General features: G+C 43.0%; 1 long non-coding RNA gene across 1 annotated transcript; it reads left to right on the top strand.

The window, feature by feature from the left end:
* The first annotated feature begins 2,993 nt into the window (after window positions 1–2,993).
* On the top strand, window positions 2,994–8,944 carry LOC136633156 (uncharacterized). Its single transcript, XR_010793237.1, has 3 exons — window positions 2,994–3,130; window positions 6,681–6,812; window positions 8,758–8,944. It is a non-coding gene; the product is annotated as an uncharacterized lncRNA (long non-coding RNA).
* The last annotated feature ends 634 nt before the right edge of the window (window positions 8,945–9,578 follow it).

Below are 9,578 nucleotides of genomic sequence, written 5' to 3' on the forward strand. Positions count from 1 at the left end.
AAATACCACACTATGGCCTCAAGGTGCTGTTGCTGCTGGTGATGCTGCTCTCTTTCTCCTACTTCTGCTTTTGCCATTTTTTCTTCTCCTATTTACCCCAAAATTAAAGATATGTCAATATGGAAATACGGAGCCACAGCTCTCATCTTCCATGAAGAGCACACTCTGCCCTCAAGGTGCTGTTGCTGGTGGTGGTGGAAGTTCTACTGCTCTTCTTCTCCTGCTTCTGCCGTGTTTCCTCCTCATTCTCCTTCTCTCAAAATGAAAATTGGCTGAAACAGAAGAAACAACTGTAGCTTTACAGCTGTTCCTTGGAGGAGATCCGTGCTTGGCTGTTCTGTTCACCTTTGACATTGCTTTTTAAACAAGTAGCACATATGCTGACTTATGTGGCACAATTTTTGGAGAGAGACCCTATGTGAGCTTTCTTTTGTTTTCAGTGACACCCATGTGCTACAATTAACCGCTACACCACTGTACACTATTTTGCCCAATTTTTGGGAGAAGAACTGTGTTCTCCAGATATGTGGCTGTATTTCCATGCAATGTGGGGGAGGGTTGGCTTTATTAGGAACCTTCTAAAGGGAGAATTAGTGAAGCTGATTTTTACTCCTGTTGACATTAATGGGACTTAAAATCAACTGTCCCAATTCATGATGATTTTCATAAAATGGCCCTAATACCAACACGAACCAATTATTCCACTAATTACTTATCACTACTACCCACAGTGTCCTTCAAGACTGTTAGTCACAATGCCTCTACAAGAATGCAACGTATCCCGATAAACATCATAAACTGCCCCTGTAAGACTACTAGTGTTACCATACAGCGCGGCACGGGGTCCCGCGGTCGGCGCGCGTCGCTCCGGCGTCGGCTCCAGCAGCCTGGAGCCCTGTGTCGAGGTTATCCCAGCAGCTTGGGACGGCCGGTGGGCGGCGGCGTGGGCGTGTCCGCCCATAGGGTGCCGCCCGCACTCCTCCGTTCTTCTTGTACAGCAGTGGGTGGAGTTGCCTCCTCCCACTCTCCGCCCGGGGGCGGAACCTTGTGGTTAAGAGACTGGCAGTGATGTGAGCTCACTGCCAGTTATTGGTTCTGCTTTCATCTGGTCAGTCTGTCTGCAGTTTATCTCAGCCAGTCCCTAGTTGTCTGTCAGCCCTGCTATCCTTTCTCAGCCTGTTTCGGTTGGTCCTGTTAGCCCCTAGTCTGGTCTGTCCCAGTCAGCACTAGTTGCTATTCAGGTCCTGTCTATCTGCCTGTGCGCTCCATCTCCAGCCCTGCTTGTACTTGTAAGTTTTGTTGGTTTGTTCCACCTGCCTCTTCTGTCGGCACTCTGTCCCCTGTTAGTAGTTCCATCTAGGTAGTCGCCAGGTCCCTAGTCAGCGCAGGGACCGCCGCCCAGTTGTCCGCCTGGGGTTAGCCAGGGCCGAGGCAAGTAGGCAGGGACAGTGGGGTGCGGGAAGATCAGGGCACCCCATCTGGCGCTCGGGGGGGCAGAGTGCCGTAACAACTAGCCACTAGCTACCTAAGAGAGCAAGTAACAGGGCTTATATGCTCATGCCACAATGCCTTGCTTCAATATAATGGCAAGTCATAGTGCTCCCCCCAGTAATACCAGCTATAGTGACCAGCAAAATATTAATAAGAATAACCCCATAAGAATGCCACCTTCTATGCCTACAAGGAGTGACAATTTTGTGCAAGCTAAAGTTGTTTTGTAACATTGCAACCTACTCCTAAAAGCACTATATGGGGCCCCCATAAGAGTAGCAGCCACAGTGCCTCTATAACAATTTCAGTATCATAGCTTGAAAAGCAGTGTTATGGTGCAGAATTCACATAGCAGTGCCACACCAATAAGTGTAAGTTGCAAGTGCCCCACATAAGTATTAGCCATAATGCTTGCTCAAAGTGCACCAGTAGCAATCTTAGTGATATGTCATATTGTCCCCATGAGTACTAAGTATAGTGCCCCATAACTGCTTGTTTCAGTGCCCACTCAATGCCAAATGCTATCCCCCCTGTTAGTGCCAGCTTCAGTGTCCTCTTTGTGTACCAACCCTAGTTCAAGACCCATGCCTCCATGAATACTAGCCAGAAGGTTCTCCTTACTGCTAGCCACAGTGGTCATGAGCTCAAGCTGCAAGAGTTGCTGCTTGCTCTCACCTTGCTTATGGGCCCTGACACACTCGAAGTTGTAGGTGAGCGGCCAGTGGCACTCTCACCAGCTCTTTGGTTATAGTGACCCTCTATTTCTGGACAAACAAAGATGACAGCACCTGGAATGCATCAGTAGTCAAAGACTACATGCCGCTCTAGCTGGCCCGTACTGCTCACATGACTTAGACTAATGATGCATAGTAATGCACAGGGCATCAGGTAGTCAAAAAAGCCTTATCTTTGTTTGTCCAGGACCAGATGGCCGCTTTAACCAGTTAGGGTGGGAAATTGGAGCATATCTGTACTTTAAGGGCAAAAACAGATGCGCGTGTTTTTCTCCCTTTATACGGCCATGATAATCACAATGGGACAAAGCAAAACCACATATTTCAATAAGATTTCACTGGTTTTGTTTGCACTATTGGTATTTAGCGCTGTTGTCCTCAAAAGTAAGCGTGGACCATGCAGCCAGACTGGAAGCTGTATGCTACCACTGCGGTCAATGTGTGGAGTCCAACGGGCCATGTGATGATCTTCGTGAGTGACAGCACTGGATGGGGGAGCTGGGTAAGAAATACCTCCCTGAACTCCAGGGAATCTACTGTACAAGCACCAAAACTTCGTTGAAGGAGCTCAAACCTGGTGACAGGTTCCCTTTTACGCAGCTGCCTTTCCTACCTATCCCTTGTCTAGCACTAGTGCAAAAGACTTTCCCATCATATCGCTACTATCTTATCATGCAGATTATTGCAATAATGCATTATTCAATGAAATCATATGTTATCAAGATAAGGCCATATCTTAGTCATCAGACTACACCCTAGATCCTTGCATAAACAATGGTATAAAGGTGGCAGGGTGGTGGCAGTGCATCAAAGACACAAGATGCCATCTCTGGGATACCTGCTGCTTTTTTTCCTGGTCGTCACACTATTATCCCCAGCATCGGGATATTATATGCAAAGACCAAGTAAGAATCAAGAGACCTGACCCAGCGCGTCACTGATCTGTCTGTAACTTAGAACTAACAGCAATTACTTTAATAACTGCATGTCTGTACAGATCCGGCATTAATGTATAGTGCCGATGTGCTGTATATGTCATATGGTTAATAGGGGAGGTCTGCAGTAAAGGATTACTAATATGCTTATAAGAATATTTGTAACTTATTGCATAGCTTATTATATTTCTTATTATAGTAATTTGCTGTGTAATTTTTTTCTTTAGTTTATTCGATGCATAGTAGTAGAGAGATTGTATAGTTTCCATATTCTAATAATATATCAATTGCATAATCCATATTTAGTTTTGTATTTCCACATGAAGTCTCTAAAGTTTGCTGATAAGCTGAATTTATATACTGTATTTCGAGGGTTAGAGAGGAGCGAAGGCTTCTGAATAAGATGTGTATAGGGAAAAGTTGCTTTTCACTTTGTATTAACCCCCTTCAAACGATCGCATGCGTATATGCAGAATGAACAAGGTTTTTTGTACGTGTAGCACCATATTTACTGTACTTTTTGCACCCATAGGGCATGTCAAAAAAATATGCTTCAAATTACTAATTAGTCTAATGAGTTCCAGATGTGTTCTTTTTCCTGCACAATTACGCCGTGTTTCACGTATCTCCTAACGTATTTTGTGTGCATTCGTGCATCCCCATTGACTTCTATGGGGTCTATGGGTAAATAAGTGAAAATGGAGCATGCTGCAGTTTTTTTTGCATGACCAAAATGGGCAAGTAAAAGATACACACATGTGAAGGAAACTATTGAGAGCACTGGGCGCTATTATCAATATAGCATCCGCAAATTTTGCGTGCACAAATACACCCATGTGATGCCGCCTTTGGGCGGCTTCAGAAATATGGATTTGTGTGCGTTTTAGCTCTAGCAATATATATGTATGAGCGGGATATGCAGAGAATCACACATTCACATTAATGATTTTTTTGTGTGCATTTTGGTCTCCGCAAAACAATAGGACCTTTTCTATTCTTCTATGTATTTGTGCACCAAAGGGCCCCATAGAAGTCTACGTGAGATGTGCAAATGGACACTCAATACGTAATGAGATGCACAATACGCTGCGCAAAATTGCAAGGAAAATAACACATCTGGACCTCATTAAGCAAAATAGCATTTTAAATCAGGGTGAGGGTGTCAAATGTGCATATGAACATGTCTTACGTGTGCAGAAAAGTACAGTACTATGCACAGATACACGTGCAAATCAACCTCATTCGCTGCACAAATACATTGCATTTTTGTGAATATGCTTGTGAGAAGACGCTTTTTTGGTGCACTTACACGAGAAATGCACAGAAATCACAAGGGGAAAGAACCCACATAAATGCACCCGTTCGTGATGTTGCACGCCCTATTTTTGGGCAGGTCTGTTTTAGGATCGCCCATTCTTCTCTATGGGAGCAAAAAAATTTAAAATCACACTCACATTTGCACATACGATGAGTGCAGTATCGATCCAAGAAACTTGGGCTGATACCACAGTAAACCAGTAATCTGTTGTGCGATGGCGACGCATTTTGCAAGAAAAACGCATCGCATCACTGCATTTGTGATATTCAGATGCTTAAAAATGCAACTGTAATTCGCACGTTTTTCCAGTAGTAAGACTAGAGAAAACTGCATTGCACTCGCAAGAATATAACATTTACATACAGAAGCATTGCGATTTTTTTTCTTTGCTCCCACAGCATCGCACAGAAATCACGAGTGAAAATTGCCCGTGTAAGTGCACCCTAACGGAGTCTTCACATGGGTGTATCTGCATGCGCAATATGCAGAGAATAGAACCCTTTGATTACAATTGGGTTTGTACAAATTAACCTATTTTGCATGTGCAGAAAAAACGCAGCTTGCTCTACTTTTGTGCACCAAAGCTCCCAATAAAAATCAAGGGGGGGGATGCACAAATGCGCACGCGGTACGCAAGGGTATGCATGAAATACTGCACAATTGCACTGGAAAAAGAACACATCATTAAATGAATGTAAATTGAGGTGTGGCCGTGTCCCGCACGCAAGACAGTAAAGTATGCAGACACACCCACAAAAAAGCGTTAAATCATATGCAAAAGTGCATACGCCCGTGTAAAGCCGCCCTTAGGGCTGCTTTATATGGGAGTTTCCACAAATACGCACATTTCAGTGCAATTTATTTGCACAGTGAATGAGGTTGATTTGCTCAGGTGTCTGCGCATAGTACTGTAAGTTTTTGCTTAAACAGGGCAGGTTCATATGCACACAACACGTTCTCGCTCTAATTTAAAAGGCTATTTAGTCTGTTGTGTTCTATATATGTTATTTTTTTCCACTGTTTTGCGTAGCGTATTGCACATGTCCTTGCATATTTCGTACATATTTGCGCACCTCCCATAAATTTCTATGGGGTCCTGGTGCCCAAATACCCAGGAAAGAACCCATTGACATAAATGGGTTATATTCTCTGCGTATTGCGTTCGTATAGTTTGCACACATAAAAATGTGTGCAAGTACATCTCTCTGAAGCTGCCCTTACAAAATATGCTGCCCGCAGATGCCAGAGGGACCCCAGGCATTTTCATTCTGCATCATTAGCTGTACAGCCTCTAACTGGTGTAGCAGTAATGCATCCAGTTCTGGATGCGGAGGGTAGTGCATTCAGTGCAACAGGGCTGAAGCTTAAAGGGGTTGTCTCGCGCCGAAACGGGTTTTTTTTTTCCATAGGCCCCCCGTTCGGCGCAGGACAACCCCAAAGGATGTGTTAAAAAAAAAAAAAATGTATTACTTACCCGAATCCCCGCTCTGCGACGTCTTCCTTCTTCCTTCACCAAGATGGCCGCCGGGATCTTCACCCACGATGCACCGCGGGTCTTCTCCCATGGTGCACTGTGGGCTCTGTGCGGTCCATTGCTGATTCCAGCCTCCTGATTGGCTGGAATCGGCACACGTGACGGGGCGGAGCTACGAGGACCAGCTCTCCGGCACGAGCAGCCCCATTCACCAGGAAGAAGACCGCACAGCGCAAGCGCGTCTAAAAAAGCAAGAAGACATTAGAATTAGACGGATCCATGGCGACGGGGACGCCAGCAACGGAGCAGGTAAGTGAATAACTTCTGTATGGCTCATATTTAATGCACGATGTACATTACAAAGTGCATTAATATGGCCATACAGAAGTGTATAACTCCACTTGCTGCCGCGAGACAACCCCTTTAAGAATCTGAGTCTTCTGTTTTAACCTATTTTGGTCTGCAACTGTTTCTTTACAGGGAAAAGACTCCAACATTATTATACGGGCAGACATCAAAGTAGTCCAAAGAATACATGATCCGTCACTAAGTAAAAGACTGTTTTGTAAATTCGTGATCGTGACCCCTCACCAATGGAAGTCACTGAGCATGGATGGGAATGAGTGGGAATGTGAAGGGTCGTAGAGCTAGTAAATCCAACATTTCTTCTTTCAGGCACCTTAATTGTAAGTGTCACATAAAAAACAGCTTTCTCTCTTTTTTTGTAGAATGTCCTTCAGTTGTATCTCGTACTAACTGTCCATCAGTTCGGGTTCGTCCATGCCGGATAAATACTGATTGTTTAAGCAGTCAGAGTTGTTGTGATAGTGGATGCGGTTCCATTTGCTATTCCATTAGGGGTAAGTGCCTTCTTCTCAAAGATTATTACTCCACATGTTGACATGTTTCTCTCACATTCATTTATAAATGTCTTGGATTATATTGGTATAGCATTTGTATAGATTAAGGAGTTGGGGTTAGGAATTGGGTTATGGTTAGGGTTGTTGGGTGTTTTGACTTGCAATATCTCGCGTACAGTCACGGTAAGAAGGATTGGGGCTTTGGCAGTATCAGGTTACTAAATCCATTCGACTATTGTCTTCAAGTAATAGCATATCATGCTCGTACCATGCTCATACCACATCAACTCCATTCTTTTCGCAATCAAGATGTGGCACCCATAGGCCGCGGAGGGGTGTGGGTGACAGCAAACGGCAGCAGCATTGGCTCCGCTACTCTCTCTCTCACATATGCGACAAAAACGCAACTTATGGAGAAATGCCACAGTATGAACAGTGTTCTGCGTTTGGCGTTGGGTGCTACCTGTAAAGTTGGGCAGTGTAAGATGGTGGTTTGTAAAATTCGTGACGTCAGTCCCTATGTAGGCCAAAAGCTACTCCAGACAAAATAAAAATATAATAAATAAAATATAAAAATAAAATAAAATGAACAAGCCTTTCTTTCCTTCTTCTCACTGCACTGGCTTTCTCTTGATGTTCTTTCTTGTCTGACTAGTCTTGACTTCAACTAGACTTCACTCTCTTCTCTTTTAACCCCACTCTCTCTAACCTTTTATCTCCATCCTCTCACCCAACCTGTGTGAAGAGATTATCCTCCAATCACAGGACCTCTTTCTTCCTACCACCTGACTAACCCCTCCTCAGGCTGTTGCTAAGTGATTGAAATTCAATGAGAATAGGGGAGCTATTTATCATTAGAACAGTGGTGAAGTAGAATATGAATGGCAAAAACATAACTTTTAACACTTATTTAACACCTACAGCAATAAACACATTTGACCATGAAGTGACCATGTAAGTGTTGACCCTAATCCAGGTCACTACAAAGCCAAGAGTGAGCATGTGCTAATATCTTCTTGGTTTGTTACTTTCTGTGGCAAAGGGTGGTAATATCGACTAAAGAGAGATTGTAAGATACTGTATACAACAGTTTAGGAGTAATAACAGGTTTTAGTAACATTTGTCTCTCCATACATAATACGAAGGGGACAATTCAAAGAATCTATTGACTATATAAAGTGATATTATAGGCTTTAACTATTGATGTCATTAATAGTTGGTTACTGCTCAGGATCTCCTCTCAGCCTCTGGCCTTTTATCAGTGCAGCAGGATGTCCTCGTCAGGGCCAGAAACGTAGTAGTTGACTTCACTCTTATTTAAATCAATGAGAGCAATGCCTCCTATTATACTTTCAACTCTGACTGAAATAAGGAGACAAAAATGTGATAGGACGCATCGCTCTAATTGATTTTCACTTCTGGCCCTGATTACTGATGCCAACATTTAGTCCCACTGTACTGACAGTGGGCTGGAGGACCACTGCTGGTCAGCTATTGATGACCTATCCTGAGGATAGGGCATCGATATTAAAAGCCCAGAATACACCTATAACCATTTTATATATGGACAGAGGTGAAAATTGTAGTTCCTAGGCCCCAATGCAAAATCTGTAGCTGTGCCCTGCCTACTTAAAGTTATTTATATTACTGGTGTTATCTTATGTGGAAGAGGGCTAACCTGATGATCAGCCATACCTCTAAAAGCAAAAACATTGTTTTGTCTACCGAAAGGGTTATGCATTGCAACATAGCTGTTGTTGGGTTGCAACATTTTTTACCATAGTCATTTTCTTGGTTGGAGGCCATTAGTATTGGGTTACCATGAAGTTGAACTCTGTCTTATGGGCATGTTCATTTCTGGAAAAAAAATCCTTTTAGCAGTAATAGATCAACTTTATTTCTCTTTTTGAGGTATAAAATAAAAATAATTTATTTGTCCCACCAGGGTTCTTCGATTTCTTTACAGATCTATTTTCATGTGACGGATGCGGAGAGTGTTTTGGGGGCGGATGTGAAGGACGATGCTCAAGATGTGCACAAAATGGAGGCGGATATGGAAATATTTTTGGGAAAAAATAGACATTATTGTCTTTGGAATTATATTTGAAATGTATTAAATATTGATACGTTCACAGATGTGTTTAATTTCTGGACCACAAATATTGGTTTTTTAATTTAGTTGTTTTATCCAGGGTAGCACTAGTGAAGATCATCCTTGTACTATCCCCTGAATCTGGAGAAGAAAATACATGATCAGAAAATAATACTGCAGCAAAATAGAAATACTGAGAACAAATCTGATACTACAATTATCAGAACCATTCAAGAAGACTTCATAAAACATTATTGCTGTATTAAATGATGTCTAGTTGTATGTTTGTCGAAGGAAGTAGCCTTTTTCTCTTTAGCCATCTCCTTGTGAACAATACTTGAAGGGGTTTTACCAACAATAAGTTATCCGCTATCCATAGTATTGGAGATAACTTGTTGATTGGTGGTGGTCTCACTGCTGAGACCCCCCCCCCCATCTCGAGAATGGCACTCTTATATCCCCTTCTCCTGTCACTGAAGGGGGTTGCACCTTCCCCAAAAATAGAACATGCTACAGTTTTTTCTTTCTTGCAACATCACTTAGGTATTTCCATAACGCCCACTGAAGTGAATGGAGCACTGATGGCACATATTCTGCCAACACTCCTTTCGAAGTCATGTCACTTCTGGGGAAGATACAACCAATGCAATGACAGGAGAATGGGACATGGGAGT

The sequence above is a fragment of the Eleutherodactylus coqui genome, chromosome 6, assembly GCF_035609145.1.
Source record: "Eleutherodactylus coqui strain aEleCoq1 chromosome 6, aEleCoq1.hap1, whole genome shotgun sequence".
Taxonomy (NCBI): Eukaryota; Metazoa; Chordata; class Amphibia; order Anura; family Eleutherodactylidae; genus Eleutherodactylus; species Eleutherodactylus coqui.